Below are 19,640 nucleotides of genomic sequence, written 5' to 3'. Positions count from 1 at the left end.
AGAAATAAAGAAACTATAAAGTATAAAAACCATAAAAAATATTATGAAAAGAAGGTACATGTAAATGGGAACCCACCTTAAAATTAGAGATCTCTATTATAGTATTTATGTTGTGTTGAACTAATTAATTAACAGTTATCTAAAGTATAGGACCACATAGAGAAACAGATTATTCTATGTGACAAACTCAGAAAGAAAATGTTTATAAAGACTTGCTAATCAAAGTGCTAGAGCATCTTGAAACTTGTAACTCTGTCCACTTTCGGGATGCAATAGTGAGACCCACAGATTTCGCTACTTTTCTACTCTGCCTTCCTCCATGTTCTGACCACCCATATTATCCACAGCTGCATCATCAATTTAATTCCCCATGTTATGTGTTCCTGAATTATTGGAAATATGAAGGTGAATGTTTAGACAGTAAGTGTCTTACTGTTTAAAAAAATGGTAATTTTGGCCCAAGTATATTTCTATAATTTTGAAGGACAAGATTAGTTAGTTGGAATTAAGAGTATTTTTCTTTGTTTTACAAAAGAAAGGAAATCATATATATATATATATATATATATATATATATATATATGTCAAATGTCAAATCTCTGCATGCTGTGCATGAAATTCACTCTGAATGAGAGACAAATGGAAGTGAGATATTGTTTCATATCAGTTTACTGTAGGACTCCTAAGCAATTATTTTTATGCCAAAGCAATTTTGATCCCAGGGCTTTGAGTTTTTGAAATTATACATAAGAGAATATGGGTTAAATAGTACCCCTTCCTATGAAAGCCAATATGAATGTATGCATGTGATCTCTACCTATTTATTCAGCAGACATACTATTTGGTATGATTTGACCCTCTACTATATTGTGTTGAACACTCACTCATTTATTACACTAAACATTGACCATGTGCCAGACTTCATGTGAATGAGACTAATTCAAGGGTGGGCAAAGCAGACTCTGCTTCCATTCTGACGAAAGATGTAGCCCACACCTGGAGTCATTTGCAAGAGCAATTCGGTAATCACAGAATGAATGAGAAATGGCATGTGAAATGAAGTTCTAGGAAGGTAGCAGAGTTATGAATGGAAGTCTGAGAAAAAAGGGGAGACTTTTTGAAAAAGGCTAATTTTGGATCTAGAAATGGGTTGGAGCAAGAGGCACTGGGGGCTTGGAAGCAGATGGAAGGCCACAGAGTCTACAAAAACCTGCTGGGATGAGAGGTGTGAACAGCAGTGTAATCAGACGGTGTTAGCCCTTATGAATGACTTTGTGGTCTTGGGACTTTATTAACCATAATAAAAACCACAGTGGGATTTTAAAATAGATCCTCATGCTCAGACATCTAGCACAGAAAATATTACAACATTTTAGCCTGAGAAATATGTGAGAGTATAGGAAGAAATAATGGGCTATTTGGGGACATGCTCAGGCACTGTATTTCACAAAGAGGAAGCACAAGTGGTCTGTAAAATGGGGCATTAAAATTGGAAATGGGAGAATTTTGCACTTGGCACATGTTGTCATAGATATAGGCATTCACTCGAGATAGAGAGGCATTTTAATATGACAAAGAATAAAAGACTGATGTGTTGGCAAGAAAAAAAGCCTATTAAGGAGGCTGTACATGATACAGTTTTACCAGCAAAATATTTAAGTGCTGCACAAATTCAACAAAAACTAAGAAAATGCAAATGCTTTAAATTATTACAGTTATACTCCTATATTTTATTTTTTCCTGGCTAATTTTTTCTGTGATAATTTAATATGTGTATACAGTACATTCTGTATACCCTCTCCCCTAACCTCCCTTATATTTCTTCCACATCTGTTATCTCTTCTTGCCTACAGGTTTATTTCACACACATATATATCTTTTTATTTATTTATCTCTATTTATTTGTGTTGCCCTCTGATTTTAAGCAGGACCATCTATGTAGCTATGTGTTTGGAACTATCTATGGAGAGCATAGGGCTCACCTGTCTATTATTCAACTGAAGGCAATGGCTGTCTCTCTGCCTGCATCAATCAATTTCTAATAGTTCAGCATGGATGAATAAAGCACTGTGAGCCCCTCTGCAATCCACTATTGGCTACTGATAGCTCCAGACTTTGGCAGGCATTCTTAACTTCTGTATATCAATGTTTGCAATGGCTGTATAGGCCCTAAAGATGGCATTTCCCATCACTTCCCTTTTTTTCTGATTTATGTTCTTGAAAGAGGCCATAGAAATATACAACAGGTGACAAGTAGTATTTAACACATCAATATAACAGATGAGTCACTCTGATGGTGAGCTTCACTTGGCAAAGACCATAGTGAAGTCAGTGCTCAGTGACTTCAGTGAAGTCAGGGTCAGTGACTGTGAATGACTGCTCTGTAATTTTTCTCATGTGCCACTAAAAGCAGTTATGGGTATTCTCCCCACTTCTTGTGTGTTTATCTAGTGAAAATATTCTATCTACAGTGAAATCATATACATGTGGATAGTCAGGGAGATGATTTTTGTTTAATTGCATAATTCTGAAGAATAGAAATAATACTAGGATATTTTTCATCACTCAGACTGACACAGGAAATAAAAGTATTGTTAGTCACTAAGACAGCTAATTTTAGACTTCAAAACAAATTCAAAGCCAATTGGTTGCTCCTGGAGATTAATATATTGTTGTCCCTAGAGACAAATACAACATCAATTTTCCAGATGCTTATTGCTGATTCAGGGTCAGAGCATGAAACATCTTTAGTAGACATAACTTTATCAGCCATGGACTTTCTACATGTACTCCCAACCTTAAGTTTCATCCAACTGTTTGTTATTTAATTCCTGAGTTTCAATGTCACTTTTTGTTTGGGAACTCTGACCGCTCATAGCTATGTGGTTACTGTATTCTCTGCCCCATGAGCTTGACCTCCCCAGCCTGAGAGACAGTGTATAATCAGTTTGGCTCATTTTCTTATTGTTTATTCCAAAAGAGCTGTGTGACCCTAAAGATTTGATTCACATTTTCCCAGAGGTATTTGGCTTAGAGACAAAGCAGGAGAGATATAGGGGAAATTAGAGAAATGTGAGAAAAGTGTGTGTGTGTGTGTGTGTGTGTGTGTGTGTGTGTGTGTGTGTGTGTGTATTTAGGAAGATATAGATGAATGTACAGAGACAGAAGACAGAAGGATTAGGCAAAATGTGTGAAAGGTGTGTGTATGTGCTATAAGATGTAGCTGATTACACAGGAAGCAAGAAAAGTGTGGAAAGTTGTAGGTGAGTGGGTAGAGAGATATAGAAACGTAGCTGAATAGAAGAGAGATGGCATGAAGGAGAGATGTATGTGAAGTAATAAGCATATGGCTGTGTGTAGAATATAGCTGTGTAGAGAGAGATGTGACTGTGTAAAGAAGAAGTGTAAAGGTATGTAGCTGTATGAGGAATGTGTGGAGAATGTAGCTGTATGAAAATAGTTTAACTATGTTTAGAGATGTGTGGCTGTGTAGAAGGTAGATGTAGCTGGGGAGAGAGATGTAACTGTGTAGAGAGATTGTCAAGAAAGAGAGATTATTCAAGATTAAGTAAAAGAAAATGTTACCATCAGAGAGCATTATTTCCTTATTTACCCCTCAGATAGATGGGATAATGTTCTTGTTCATTGTAAAGATTTGTCACTCATATTGGTTTAATAAAATGCTGATTGGCCAGTAGCTAGCCAGAAAGCATAGGTGGGGTGACCACACTAGCAGAATTCCAGGAAGAGAAAAGGCAGAGATGCAGTCCCCAACCAGACACAGTGGAAGCAAAATCAGAATGTCTTAATGAGAAAAGGTACCAAGCCATATGACTAAACATAAATAAGAATTATGGATTAATTTAAGTTATAAGAGTTTGTTAGTAATAAGCCTGAACAATAGGCCAAACAGTTTATAATGAGAATAAGCCTCTTGGTGTTTACTTGGGACTAAACAGCTCTAATGACTGAGCAGAACAGAAACAAAAGTCTGATCCTTGACACATTTATGGATTTTTTGCATACCTTGGAGGCAGCCTTGGAGCAAGCTCTACAAAGGCCTCCAGTATAGAAAAGAAATATTTTCTAAGTTTCTTGCTGATCTGGGAAGGCACTATTTTCACTACCCTAGGTTTAGACTTGGGAGCTGACCTCCAGGACTCTAGAATAGTCTTACACTCTCTCTACTGCAATGTATCCAAACCTCGCATAGGTAGAATAAAGGTCATGTTTATGGCTGATCCTTGAAGTATCATTTATACTAACCATCATGAATACCTGTGGTGGTATATTTTTTGTATTTTATTAAAGCCACTGGAAAATAAAATAGCAAAGCAGCCATACTAGTTAGCCATAGATGCCATATACATACCTTTAATCCCAGAACTTGGGAGACAAAGGCAGATGGATCTCTCTGAGTTCAAGTCCCCCAAGGGCTACAGGAGATTGAGTCAGTTTAAAAGAGTAACAGAACTCACTCTTTTAATCCCAGGACTCATAAGAGGTATTTAAGACAGGAGAAAGCTCTCAGATCTGGCATTCATTCAACAGCCACATTGAGGACAGAAAGGCATTGATTCTCCAATCATGCTGACAAGAAACAGCAGTCTGAGGCTTAGTAACAAATCTTGGAGACAGGATCAGCCCTTTCAGTCTGAGGTAGAGGTAAGAGCTAGTAGCTTGGCTATTTTTCTTTTCTGATTTTCAGCTTGAAGCTTGAACCCCAATATCTTTCCCTGTGTCTTTTATTTTATATGCTACAAATACCCATGAGTCTGTGCATTCAAATGCACTTACTGTCAAAAAGAATCTTTGAATAAGGATGAGAGTAACATTTCTCTATGATTGCTAACCTCAGATGCTTAGAATTTAGTTTGACATCATGTCTATTTAGTTTAAAAACTGTAGTAACATCCCTCCTACAGTTTATAATCTCCCCAAACAGGAGTTCTTGAATTGGATTCAAAATACCAAGCATATATTCCCTCCTATCCCACAACATAAATATTGTGTATCTATGCCCACTGGATTTCTATTTACACTAAGAAATTTAATTAACTTAGTCATCTGCCAGTGGGTTAATAGATAGTACATTAAGCTATAAAGTTATATTTTTAAAAAGAAACAATGTAAACTCTTACTCTAAATGAAAAATGATTTTGTGAGGATACATGTAGTTATGATTGTTGATGTGTCATGTCTGTGTTAATGGATGGATCTAGAAGAAACCATTCTGAGAGAGGTAACCCAATAGCTAAATGACAAACGTGGTATGTACTCGCTCATATGCAGATTTTAGACTTAGAGTAAGGATTACCAGCCTACAATCCACACTCCCAAAGAAGCTAATAAACAAGGAGGACCCTAAGAGAAACATACATGGTCCCCTGGAGAAGGGGAGAGGGTCAAGATCTGCTGAGCAAATTGGGAGCACGGGAAGAGAGGGGAGGGAGCTAGGAGAATGAGAAGGGGAGAAGAAGAGGGATGCCAAGGACGTGAGAGAGCAGAAAGTATGAGTTGGGGTAAGAATACATGATAACAAGAATGGAGATATCATAACAGAGGGAGACATTTTTGGTTTACAGAGAAATCAGGCACTAGGAAAATGTCTAGAGATCTACAAAGATGACACCAGCTAACAATCTAAGCAACAGAGGAGAGGCTACCTTAAACACCCTCCTCTGATAATAAGATTGATGACTGTCTTCTATGCCATATTATAGCCTTCATCAAGCAGCTGGTGGAAGTAGAAGCAGACACCCACAACTAATCACCAAACTGAACTGGAACCCAGATGCAAAGAAAGACGAATGAAGAGCACAGAGGTCCAGACCAGGCTGGTGAAACCCACAGAAACAGCTGACCTGAATATCCAGGAACTCTTGCTCCTGAGACTGATAGCTGGAATGCCAGCATGGTACTGATCCAGACCCCAAGAACATGGGTTTCTGTGAGAAAATCTACAGGACCTCCTGTAGAAGTTTAGTACTTATCCCTAGCATAGGCATGGACTTTGGGAGCCCATTCCATATAGAGGAATACTCCCTGAGGCAAGACACACAGGGGTGGGTCCTATCCCAAAGGATACAATAGAAACTGATGACACCCTATGGAAGACCTCACCATCCAGGGGGAGTAGAAAGGATATGTGATAGGATTTTAGTTGGGGGGGGTAGGGGCAGACGGGTGGGAGAAGGGAACTGGGATTGTCATGTAAAACAATTCTGTTTCTAATTCAAATAAAAAAAGTTGGAAAATAAATAATTTCAATAATGAAGTTTAAGATACAATGTCAAACTCCATTAGCCCTGTTTTCTTGGAAAGGTTCAGGATATAATATTGATAAATTATAGATTAAAAACAGATATTTCAACATATTCCAAAAAGGTTTTATATTTTAATGTTAGTGGATTGTGATGAGCTACACACACTTTCTACAAAGGAGGATATACGTGAATGGAATTTATTATCAGATTATTGAAATGGAGACTTCACAATGGCAATAAATTCTAAAAGGGTTTAGAGCAGTGGTGACATCTGTGGTTCTTTATTTCAGTGACTAACAATAGTACAGAAAGGCAGGAAATGTGCGTATGTGTGTGGCACACACGCGCGTGACGCATGCACACACACAAACACACAGAGATAGAGAGAGAAAGAGAGGGAGAGAGAATGAGAATCCGGTTTAACAGATTTTTAGTAATCTGAAATCTCATTAAAGTTTCAACATCAATATCAATATTTTAGCAAAATATTGAAAAGGAGAGACAAAGGTTTTGTTTTTCTTTATACTGCATTTTAAGAGCAGTGCTAAGAAATGTTTGTTTTTTCATTTCTTTGTTCTGGTAACATCAATAAAAACAGTACATTTATCTGGACTTTCAGAGAACAGATCCAGAAATAAATGTACAAACCTGATGGATTTTGTTTACCTGTCACAGGGCACCTCTGCAAGGCTTTGTGATCATTTTATATTGATGGTTTTATAAAGGTGTGTAGCCTTGGACTGATGAATTACTAAAAAATATGCTTACACTACAATAGACATTATTTCACCCTAATAAAACTGTGGGATTGAATACTTTAAGTACACACTGCCCAGTGGAAATAGTCATACTTTATTTTAACCTTCCTTTAGTCTCATCATCATAAAATGTTGCCTAATTATTGACTCACAAACATTGAAATCAAGGCCCTTGTCAACTTATTCATTTTTGTGCAATTTAGAGTATTAAAGTCTTCCTCTATACTCATAACAACTATAGTACACTAAATACAATTTTCTTAGCCCATACTAGTGACATCAAACATTACTACATACAAATGTTAAAGTAGTTAATTTAAATGTATTTTGGAAAATAAATGAAAATAAAAATGACTGTGATCAAATTTTTATTGATGTGTGACCCAGTGATTAACCATATTCCTTGGACTGGAGAAACAGCTAAGGTGCATAATATCTGCCTAGTTTGTCCTAGGCTTCAGGTTCAGTTCCCAGTGTAACAAAAAATATATAATACATATCTCTGCATCCAGAGATGTTTCTTGTGTGTTTCTTTAACTCATTTTCCTGTTTGGTTGTTTTGTCATCTTCCTATTTCTTTGCTTTTTATTTGTCTTTTTAAAAATCTTATTTTTACCCTGTGAATGACTGTTTGCTATCAAGAGACAGAAAGACTGAGGATTCATATTAGAAGGGAGATGGGCAGGAGCTGAAGGGAAGGTGGGAAGGATCTGGGGTAAACCATAATCAGACTATTGTATTAAAAGGCATCTATTTTCAATAAAAGCCAAATAATAAATAAATAAAATAATCTCACTGACAGTAAATACTTAGAATGATCCATAAATCATGAAATAAGGTCTTCTTAATTCATTTTACTATATTTTCCATGAAAATTTCTGCAGACATAAAATCATTTTAAGGGTTATATCAGAAAATTATCAATGTGTAATCAAAACTACTGTAGGAAAATGGTATTTATTGTAACTTGAAACTGACTTACAGAACAGAGAGAAGGATAGAGCATTTTCACATTTGTCTGGTTAGGTTTTCTCATGAACATGAGTGCCCTCACACATTACCAGTTCTGGTAAGGTCCTTGGCCACAGGGTGACACAAGCTCTAATGAAGCACATGCAAAGTACTTTATCTATGGCAAAGGTACTTTATTAACATGAAATTTTCTTGAGGCTAGGTCAAACCAATAAAATAATCAATTTCATATACAGACTTATTGCATTTATTTTGAAGGCAAAGTAGAAAAGCTTTCTACCTTTGCAGTGTTCAGTGGATGGTATTGTTGCTGACTGCCAGGATATATTTCCTTACTTATGATAAGAATTATGAATGAATTAATAGTGAATAAGGATTAGTAAGTATTTCAAGGGAAATAGCTCTTCTTAAATCCAAGAACTAAGTTGTCTATGAATGGACTCATTTCAGCTATTTAACAGGGAAGTAAAAACTTTAGATTACTTAGTCTTAAATATTGAAAAGCAAACCTTTGTTCTGGCTCACTCTGCCTTCCAAATCTCATAAAACTTAGTACTGTTTAGGAAAGGAATTTAGTGAAGCATCTTTCATCCTAGCTGAATTAAAGTAATACGCTATAAAGAAACTTCAGACTTCTAAATGTTCTGGCAGCATGTTTACACAATTTAGCCTGGTATTTGTAACAATGTAATGCCACAAAAATTGAATATGAGATAGACTGTGAGTATGCATGAATTTGGGGGTTCAATACCCAGCAAAATCAATTAAGTTTATTCAACTGGATTCCTCTATCAACTACAGTTCCAAAGAAATACTGTTTTTATATATTCAGTTTACATGTATCCATACTCTTTCACATGTCCCCTTTAGAAAATTTTTATCAACAACTGTCTCCCCACTTTTTCTTTGAAGAGCAACAGTGGAAACAAGCAAAGGGCAGATTAAAATCTTTCGCTCGATCTGACTTGCACGATGATTTTTTGAGAAATTTTCTGTGTGTTCATAATCTGCTACTCTTGGCAATACCTCCAGGTTTCTCTGGGACTGACAATGACTGGGAAGACAGACTTGACACTGATGCTGTCACAGCACGGAAGTCCTGCTGATTCATGACCCTGAAAGGTTTGCTATATCTGAAGCTTCTGCTCTCAACACAGTGTGGCTCAACAATGGCATCAGTATACACAAGGATCTATATCCTTGGTGCCAATAATAGCATGTTTCGTGTAAATGTAGTTCTTTCATTACTAGACATGAACTAAATTTAATAAGACTTAAGCATTAATATATCTACAAATCTTTAAATATTGCAATATTCATGTGAATTTGTTCATCTTTTTTTGGCTTTTTTGAGACAGGGTTTCTCTGTGGCTTTGGAGGCTGTCCTGGAACTAGCTCTTGTAGACCAAGCTGATCTGGAACTCACAGAGATCAAATGCTTCTGCCTCCCGAATGCTGGGATTAAAGGCATGCACCACCGTCGCCTGGCTAAATTTGTTTTTCTTAACATAAATTCAAAAAAGCTATCACTGCTTGAGCAGTAATGTTACCTGGTTTATCCAAAAGTTTGAACAAAATAAGGCAAAAAATTGAAAATAAATAAACTTATATGAACATGGATTGTGTATGATCCCAGCTCATAGAATTAGTTTAGTAAATGAAATAAGGCTTGAGTGGTAACAGCAGTAATAAAAAAGTGACTTTCACAGGCTTGGGGCTATTACAGTTTTACATTTAAGCTGTCATGTAAGATCATCAACTGTATTCTGACTCCTAATAGAAATTGAATTTGCTCATACTCAAAAATAGATTTATATCTATGCTGTCAAAAGTCCTAGAATATTTATGATATATAACATGCTATTGATTGACAGCATTAAAAAGCAAATTACTAAAGGAGATACAAGTGTGAACAAACATATACTTGTTTCTAATTTTTTTAAATTGTGTGTGTTCATGCTTGAACATGGGTGTGTGTTATACTCCTGTATGTGGTTGGACTCATCCATGTGAATGCATGTGAAAATCAGAGGTTTTCTGTTAGGATATCTTTCTCAATCACTTCCTTCCCTTATTTACTGGGACAATATCTCTCATTGAATCTGAATTTCATTGACTCAGATATACCAGCTGGTTAGCAACTCCTCAGGATCCACGTGACCCATCCACTTCCAGGGCTGGGTTATAGGTGAACAACATTGTTCCCAATTCTTTTACATGAGTATCAGGTTGCTAAACTAGCATTCCCATGCTTGCTCAGCAAAACTTTATACCCATTGAGGCATTTACACACTCCTAAACACTAGTTTCTGAAAATGACTTACTTTTATAAACTATTTAGTGATAACTTTTAGTAAAATAAACTCATAGGTTTATATATCATTGTCATTAAAAATTCAAGAATTTTAGTTGGAATAATTGTTTATGTCTAATATAATAATATTTAGTTAATTTATCATTAGTATTTTAAAGAAAATATTTTATGCAAATTAAATTCCGTATAGTTAGGCTATTTATCAGGAAGATTATTCATAAATTATTTGCATACAACATATGTTGAAGTCCAGTAAAAATTTTAGTATTTTTTTCAAAGTTGCACCTTTTGTGAATGATTTTATTTTCAATTATTGATATTATTCTGTGATTAGCTATGTGGTCTGAGGGGCTATGCAGACAAACCTCTCATCTTTAGAGAATACTCTAAGGCAATTACTATAGCAATTAAATTATGTAAATCTGTGGTTGAATTATGGCTTTAATCATCCCTTTCACTTTGACTTCAAATTATGTGTCAGAGAAACAATTATACAGTAGGATTTTGATAAGCTCAAGAGAATGATTTTGTTGGCATCTATAAAGGATGGGCAAGAAATATTAATGATGCAAACAGCGCCTTTTGAAGGGTTAAGTAGACTTAAAATCGATTACACAAAGCAATGAACATGAAAAAATATAGCAATCTGAATCAAATTTTTTGGAAATAAGAAAACAATAAAAATTTCGTTGATATACTGCACCTTCTTTATACTTGAGAAAAATAGAGTAGATCTGGGTGCTTAGATAAAAATGCTGTTGTATCCCAAATTAACAATGTCCCATGTAGCGTTCCAAACCCAGGCTTGTCCCTGTCCTCATATCCTTATAACCTGGCTCACCTTTGCTTTCCTTAGTCCCTAGACCTAACCAACATATTGAATCCTGTATACTGCACAGAGCCCTACCTGGTAACTAGGCCTGAGTCTAGTCTACCCTTGCACCATTCAACCTTACACATTCTGTGCAGTCTGGTGTGTTTCCTAGTTAGTAGGCCACCTGTACTTTTTCCAACTCCCTATCTTTCTCCATTTACAAGTCCTGTGCACCGGGCAGTATCTGATGAGTCTAACAAATCCTGAAACTCATGGGCCATTTCCAACTTCCTGGTTTGTCACATTCCTACATGCATTGATCCATGCATTTTGGTGTGTGCTTTGACCCCTAACCTGAACTTGCTATATCTGATCTCCAGTTCAATTTTGTGCTGTACGTTTTGTGTACCAGGCCAGAGTGGTAAGTACCATGAAACCTAGCCTGACTGCACTGTATACAATTATTGTGACTATTCAGTTAAAAAAATCATAGAAGAAAATTAAGGAAAGACATACCCACACAGATACAAGAGGTACACAAACTCCAAATAAAGAAGAACAGAAAATAGCCTCCCCGCAACCCACTATGGATAAAACACTCAAAATACAGAAAGAGAAGTTGATAAAATATGCAAGAAAAGACTGTAAATCACACACAAAATAAAAACTTATCATAGTAACTGCTGATTTCTCAGTGCAAACTTTAAAAGCCATAAAATCCTTGAATAAGCTATTTCAGATTCTAAAAGACCACAGATGCCAACATAGAATGTTATTCCTAGGGAAACTATCTACCATAGTTTAAAAAGACAAAATTTTCAATCTATAAACAGGCATAAAGAAATAGTGCTACTAAACTGGTACTACTGAAAATACTAAAGCAATAGTTCAGACTGGAGAGAGAATAAGCATAGCAGAAAGATAACAAAGTAAACTATCATTACTAAGAAGAAAATGAAGGAATACAAAAAATATGGCAGCAATCAACACACACCTTTCAATATTAACTTTAAATAACAATGAGCTAATTATTAAAATTAATCCTTTGTTGCCATAAGAAACTCACCTTACCTTCAGACACAGAAACCATTTTTTTTTTGTCTTTTAGAAACAATTTTATATAAATACGTCCCCTAACAAAGAATACATGTTTGGAGTGTCCAGTTTTGAGTATGGAAGATCTGCCTTCTTCGTGGGAAGCAGATTCCAGCTTGCTTGACCAGCACGCCTATGCAGTCAGCTTTTCTAGCAGAGTTTCCACTCCTTTGCTGGTGCTTTTTTTTTTTTTTTTTTTTCCAACGTTGGAAACAGGCTTTTCAGTCCAGCTTTGACTTTGTTTACAACTTTCTGGTCACAGCTCTGAAGAAGGCTGGAAAGAATAATGGCACCTTGATTGATGTGGAGAGCTGCGATGCGCTGTGTCTTAAAGATGGCACCGGTTTCCGCCTTCCACCATCCCGAGGATGAGCGCTCTCTGTAATAAACAGCTCCTTTTTTGGCTTGGTCTAAGATTCAAACTTGCATCAGAAATGCGAGCCTATCAGCCTTAGCTACGTGGTGTTCTGGGGTTGGCTGGCAAGAGTGCTTTTAAGCTGTAGGCTGGCTTTCCCCGGGGTCAGAAGATTGTCTAAGTTTTCCTGAGTAAATTGCTTAAGGAAGAGTCTCAGTGTTGCATCTTCCTTGCTGGTCGAGGCGGTCACGACAAGTGGTGGCCATAGGGGGAATTCCTCCTTTGAAGAGACTCAGAACCTTCTGCAGCCAGGGCAGTGCACTGGTAAGTCCCAGGTAAGAGGAATAAAATTAAGGGCCCGTGAAGAGGGTGGAAAATCTATGGACCACGACTAGAGTGGTGATAAAGTTTTCCTTTCTCTGTAGATAAATAAATATGGACGCATCTATCTCGCACCCAATTTTTGTGGCCCTAAATGAGTTGCTTCACTCGAAGGGCTTAAAACTAAAACAAAGCACCCTAGAAAATTTTTTAGAGCAGGTGGACGAGGATGAAGAGGAACTCCAAGCACTGATAAAGCAGCTAGAGAGAACCAAAGTAAAAAGGATAAATGGGAAATGGGAGAAGCCCAAGTACGAAAGGTCCCTCGCACTTGAAAATGAAAGGGAAACCCCAGTCAAAACCCCGTCCACGCCGCCTCCACAATATGACATCCGCGCCCCATCTGCCACAATATGACGGAAGGAGATGGTGGAGGCGGTGGCGAAGGATCCTCACACTGCCCTCAGGTCTGGAGGGAAGTTCGCTCAGTGTTGTGCCACGTTTGCCTCGTATTCTTAGACTCACAGGGGCAGAGGTATCATGAGCCTTTAGACTTTAAAACTATCAAGGCCCTAGCAGAGTCGGTGAGGACTTAAGGCATTACTGCATCCTTCACCGTGGCTCTGGTTGAGTCCCTTGCCAGGCTTTGTATGGATGTATAATGCAGGGGTTTTCCCATGCCTTTTTACCACCAATCGAAGTTTAAAAGATTATCTCAGTTTCTATTACAGAATTGGTCATCTGAGTTTGAAGACACCATGAGAGAACTCAGGATGGCTATCGTGCATGTGAATTCCACCTGAATAGACCTATCCCTTGCGAGCAATCTGACTTCCTGGTTGAACTCCGCCATGGATCATTTGAAAGAGTGGGTGGGCATGGGAGCATTAGTAGGCCTCTTGATTATGGTCTCCCTGGTCTGCCTGTGGTGTATATGCAGGATTAAGTCTACACAAAAGCGAGATGCAGCTATGACTATTCAAGCCTTCACTGCCATAGAGGCAGGGCAGTCCCCCCAGGCCTGGTTGGCCACTATTAAGAACTAAAATGCTCTCTTAAGCGGGGTGCGAGGCTAAGCACTGCACGAGGGTTTGCTTGTATGTGGCTAGGCTGCCCTCGGAAGACAAGCCCAATTGCATGAAGGTTGTACCCAAGATCCTTCCCCTGGGAAAATAGGTACGGGATGGGTTTGGGTCACCACAGGCGTAGAGTTTGTGGGTGTCACCAATACATTATCCCATGTTTGCACACCGGGGATCCGGCCTCTATCTTCACCCGCTCTGTTTTTTAATAAAGAAGGGGGAACTGTGGAGAGCTGCGATGCGCTGTGTCTTAAAGATGGCGCCGGTTTTCGCCTTCCACCATCCCGAGGGTGAGAGCTCTCTGGAATAAACAACTCCTTATTTGGCTTGGTCTAAGATTCAAACTTGCAACAGCAAATGCGAGCCTATCTGCCTTAGCCGTGTGGCGTTCTGGGGTTGGCTGGCAAGAGTGCTTTTAAGCTGTGGGATGGCTTTCCCCGGGGTAAGAAGATTGTTTAAGTTTTCCTGAGTAAACTGCTTAAGGAAGAGTCTCAGTGTTGCGTCTTCCTTGCTGGTCGAGGCGGTCACGACAGATTGATGCTAGCCCAGGACTTGAGGTTCTTCATGCCAACATGCTCTATAAGGGTTTTTGCTAAACAACCTTCTCTTGTATCATCTTTCATCTTTTTATCTTGCTCTATTAACCATTTGAGAAGGAGATGTGCTGCAGGATGCTCGCCACATGAAGCTCTCCATCCTTGCCACCAGGATGTAGTTCTACTGCTGCCAAACTGGCGATGACATCCGTGGCAGGCTGAACATCTCCAGTAGCAGATCCCAGGATGTCAGACACCAACACACATGCAGACTTGTCTAGCAGCACCTCTTGAGCAAAAAAGGTGGAGAGATGGATTCCAAGAGCTTATGCTGGCGGATGACAGTATCTTTCTTACTGTGTGCCTTGCCATCACCCTTCTGCAGAAGCTTGATAACTTCTTGGATTGTGTGGGCAGGATCTCTGATTGCTGATATGATATCTGCTTCACAAGCTTAGTGTCATAAATACAATCAAATGCTGCCAGTAAAACCAAATGAGAGCATTGGCCATTGGCCACCTTTTCAATGTGTGTCTTCATTGTTTCCATGATCACTTTCCTGTCCTTGGGTGTACCATGCCACAAGCAGTGTATGGACATTCTGGAACCATCGTGTGTGTGTGTATCAGGTATACCACTGCTTCCTGCATGGCTTCAATTAATTGTGATAGAAGTTTTGGGGGAGTGTAGGTAAAAAAAGTCCAAGAACACTTTATGAACCAGGGAGTGCTTAATCACAGCTTCCTTCTGGGCCATTGGAGTCAGAATCTGCTTCATTTCATCCATAATAAGCTCTAGCTTTCTGGCTGCACCTCCAGCACCTTGTCCAGAGTTGGGTGATCTGCTGACTTGTAAATCTGAAATCTGTTCCCGTAGAGCTCCTCTGTCAGCATGTTCCTCTTTTCCAAAATGGCTTTGTCATTGTATGCATACTCCATGATGGCCTCTGAATGTCGCAACATCTTCCTCACATGACTTTTAAAACTTCGGAACTCTGCGAGCTTCTGGCCCACGTGTTCGAATTGCTATGATGGAAGTCAAAGAGAAGAAAAAAAAAAATAACAGGAAAAAGCTCAAAGACAGAACAAGGAAAAAATAGATTTCATAAAAACAGTGATTCTGGCTGTTCAAAGGCATTCCCACAGAAAGTTGTCAAGCAAGGAAGGTGGCCCTAATGTCACATCTAAGGACTTTGAGACAGGTGCCACAAAACCTGGCAAAGAGGTTGTGAAGCAGTTCAAGAACAAGCCACAGGGGGCAAAGGACCGAAGGACAGATTCCGGAAGCTAAATACATTCAACAAGAAGAGAGAGTTCCAGCCAGACAGGAAAAGCAACGAATCAGCAACCAAAAAAACCCAAATGGGGTGACTTCAAAAAGAAGAAGAAAGAGCTGAAGCAGAGCAGGCAGGTCAGTGATAAGACCAACTATGACATAGTGGTTCTAGCAAAGCACATTTGGGAAAGCTTGAGAAGAAAAGACTGTGATAAAGAAAAAAGAAGGAAGCTGATGAGTGATTTGCAGAAGTTGATTCAAGGGAAAATTAAAACTATTGCCTTTGCACATGACTCAACACATGTGATACAGTGATTCATTCAGTATGGGAATGAAGAGCAGAGGAAGCAGGCTTTTGAAGAACTACAAGGTGACTTGGCTGAACTAAGTAAAGCCAAATATTCTAGGAATATTGTGAAGAAATTTCTCATGTCTGGAAGTAGACCACAGATAGCAGAGATAATCAGAAGTTTTAAAGGTCACATCAGAAACCATCTTTTAGTGAAAGGATCGAGAAAAATATTCTAAGAAAATGGAACAAGAAAGCAAACAAAAGTAACCATCCTAACCTCTGACAAAATAAACTTCAAACAAAAATGAATCAAAATAAAGAAGGGGGTGTAATTGTAATAAAGGTCACATAATCCTAGCATACGGAACCATTAACCAAGAAGATATTAGAATCCTAAACACATATGTTCCATATTCCAGCATAATTAATTTTGTTAAAAGCATATTACAGAGCTTGGAGAAAAATATCAGCTCCAGTTCAGTAACAAATGATTTGAATATTGTAATTATCCCAATAGCTAGATCACTTGAATGAAAAATTAACCGAAATATCAAATTAAATGACATCACACACCAAAAGGATTTAGGAGTTACCTACAAAATATTCCATACAAACACCAAGGAATTTTGATTCTACTCAACAGTCAGAGAAGCCTCTCTGAAATATTGTTATGCAAACTTGAGGGAGCAGGTTGAGCAGGCTGGGGATGGGAGGCAGGTTGGGGGCTGGATGCAGAGGGAAAGTAACTAAATAGATGTCTCCTGGGGGTGGGGTGGCATTTAGCTTTTAGGGAGAAAGGTGCCAGGGAAACTCTAAGGAACCCATAAAATGACCCTAGATAAGACTTAAAAATAGGGAAGAGGGTGCCTGAACTGGCTGTCTATTGTAATCAGATTTGTAGCTACACTAATCGTCATCATCAGAGAGCCTTTATCCAGTAACTGATGGAAGCAGATGCAGAGATCCATAGCTAAGCACTGGACTGATCTCTGGGGAATACTCATGAACAAAGATAGGGAGGATCATTCAAGTGAGGGAGTGCAATGTCATGATGTGGGGACCCACAGAGACAGCTGACCTAAGGTCATGGGAGCTCATGGAATCTTGACCAATAGGAGCCTTCATGGGCCTGACCTAGGTCCTCTATGAATGTATGTGATAGTTGTGTAGCTTGCTCTGTTGCTAAGGCTCCTAGCAGTGAGGTCAGGACCTGTTCCAGGTGGATTGGCTCACTTTTAGGAATCTGCTCCTCATGCTGGGTTACTTTGCCCAGTCTTAATGAAGGGACAGGAGCTCATCCTACCTCAACTTGATGTACTATGCTTTGTTCAAGCCCATGGGAGGCCTGCTCCATTGTGAATGGAGACTAAGGAGGAGAAGATGGGGAGGGGTATATGGGAGTAGAGGTAGAGGAAGAGAGGAGAGAGGAGAAACTGAGGTTGGTATGTAAAATAAATAGAGAAAATGATAATTAAATAATGAAAATCTAGAAAAATTTAAAGAATTTTATGGGTCCTATTTTATGACAATACAGTAAATTTAAACTCAGCAATAAATAAATATCTAGCAAGTACATAAGCTACCTGAGATTAAATGACACATTACTGAATGATGAATGAGACAAAGAAGAAATTGAGAAAAAAATCACAAAATTCATGAAATAAGTGAAAATGATGATACAATACAAGAAAATCATTGGTAAATTAAAAATAGTTCAAAGAGGAAAATTTACAACTGTTAATTGCTTACATTTAAAATAGAAAGAACACAAATGACTTGGTAGGGAGCAAAAATTACATAAAACTAGTAGAGTGAAATAAATAATAATAAAGGAAGAAAATAGTAAACTAGAGACAGATAAACAAAACAACAAATCAGCACATATAAGAGTTCATCCTTAGGGAGGTAAATAGTAGTTGGGGCTATTTAACTGAAAAATAAGAAGAGATGACCAAAATTAACAGAATAACAGATGAATAGATATTAAAACAGACAACAAAGAAATTCAGAGTATTATTTGGGAATACATTAAAAACATATTCCACTGGATTAGAATAAAATAATGTGAACAAGTTTCTAGATTCATTCAAATGTCCAAAGTTAAATCAAAAAGATCAATAACTTAAAAGGAACTATAAAATTAAAGATATTGAAACAAAGAAAGGAAGAATTCCCCCCAAAGCAAAACAAACACTAACAAAAGAAGAGGTCCAGACTGATATATAGCAAAATTTGATCAAACTTTTAAAGAATATTTAAAATAAATAATTCTTAAACTGTTACAAAAATAAAATCAAAAGTATTTTCATACTCCTTCTACAGAGCTAAAACTACTCAAGTGTCAAAACCACGTAAAGCCACAACAAAAATTAATTCTACAGGACAAAATCCCTGAAGAACATAGACTTAAAATTCCTTGACAGAATTCTTGTAACCAAAGACAGGCACATATCTAAAATTCCATCTACTGTAATCCTTTTGGATTCATCCTGGAGATATATGTATGATTTAAAATATTTATAACGAAAAACATAATAAAACACATAAATTGACTTAAAAACAAAAATTATGTGATAATTTCAGTAGAAGCAGAAGGCCTTTCACAAAATACAACATGACTACATGGTCAACATTCTAGAAAGAGAAGTAGTTGGGGAATGTATACCAATAGAGTAGAAAAGATATATGACAAATCCATAGCCAACATCATCCTCATTGGGGAAAAACTCAAAACAATACCACTAAATTCAAGTATGAGACAGGGTTTTACAATATCCCTAAGCCTTTTCAACACAGTTCTTTAAATATTATCTAGGAGCTAAATATTTAATGGATTTGCCATGTTAAAAAATACTTGCCCAACCATGCTCATTGCAGCTAGGAAATGAAAACAACAAAATTGTACTTAAATTGATGAATGGATATTGAAAATGCAGCACATATATAGAGATAGGATGGAATTCTATTCAGTTATTAAAAAACTTAATCAAGAAATTTGTAGGTAAATGGATAGAAACAGAAAACATTACAAAGTGATATAGCTCTGACCCAGAAAGACAATGCCTTTTGTTTGGTTTCTTATTTGATATTCCTAGGTATGAAACTTTAGATATGTGTGTAAACCCTGGGATAACTACAAAGATTGGCAAAGTAAAAAGGCACCATGGAGATAGAGAAGTTCAGCTCTAGAGATCTGTGTGATAAGACACAGGGGCTATGAAGGAAGAAACTGGAAAAAAAATGAAAGGGCTTTATTTGGGAGAGGGAGAGATAACAATAAAGAAGGATAAGGAGGGGTGAAGGATAAAGAACACTGAGGTACTAAGGATGGTTGGAGAAGCCATAAAGAAATATTATTCTTTGCTCTTGGTAGGGAGGGACCCACTGAAACTGGTCAGTTTCAGAACTACCTTAAGCTATTCTGAGTTCTTTGTTTTGTGTCTTAAAGAGCTTCCATAGAGAATGGAATGTCTCAGTCTTAGTGGAAGCTGCAATATAACACCTTCCATTCTCATAGATTTGTAGAATTAACATTGTGAAGATGACATCCCACCAAAAGC

General features: G+C 37.7%; 1 pseudogene; it reads right to left on the bottom strand.

Moving 5' to 3' along the window:
* Nucleotides 1-12,352: 12,352 nt before the first annotated feature.
* On the bottom strand, nucleotides 12,353-17,334 carry LOC113833769 (annotated as a pseudogene).
* Between the last annotated feature and the right edge of the window lie 2,306 nt (nucleotides 17,335-19,640).

This window comes from Cricetulus griseus, chromosome 2 (assembly GCF_003668045.3).
Source record: "Cricetulus griseus strain 17A/GY chromosome 2, alternate assembly CriGri-PICRH-1.0, whole genome shotgun sequence".
In the NCBI taxonomy this organism is placed as follows: domain Eukaryota; kingdom Metazoa; phylum Chordata; class Mammalia; order Rodentia; family Cricetidae; genus Cricetulus; species Cricetulus griseus.
The sequence above is the reverse complement of the archived record's forward strand: the minus strand, read 5'-3'. Positions and strand labels throughout refer to the sequence as shown.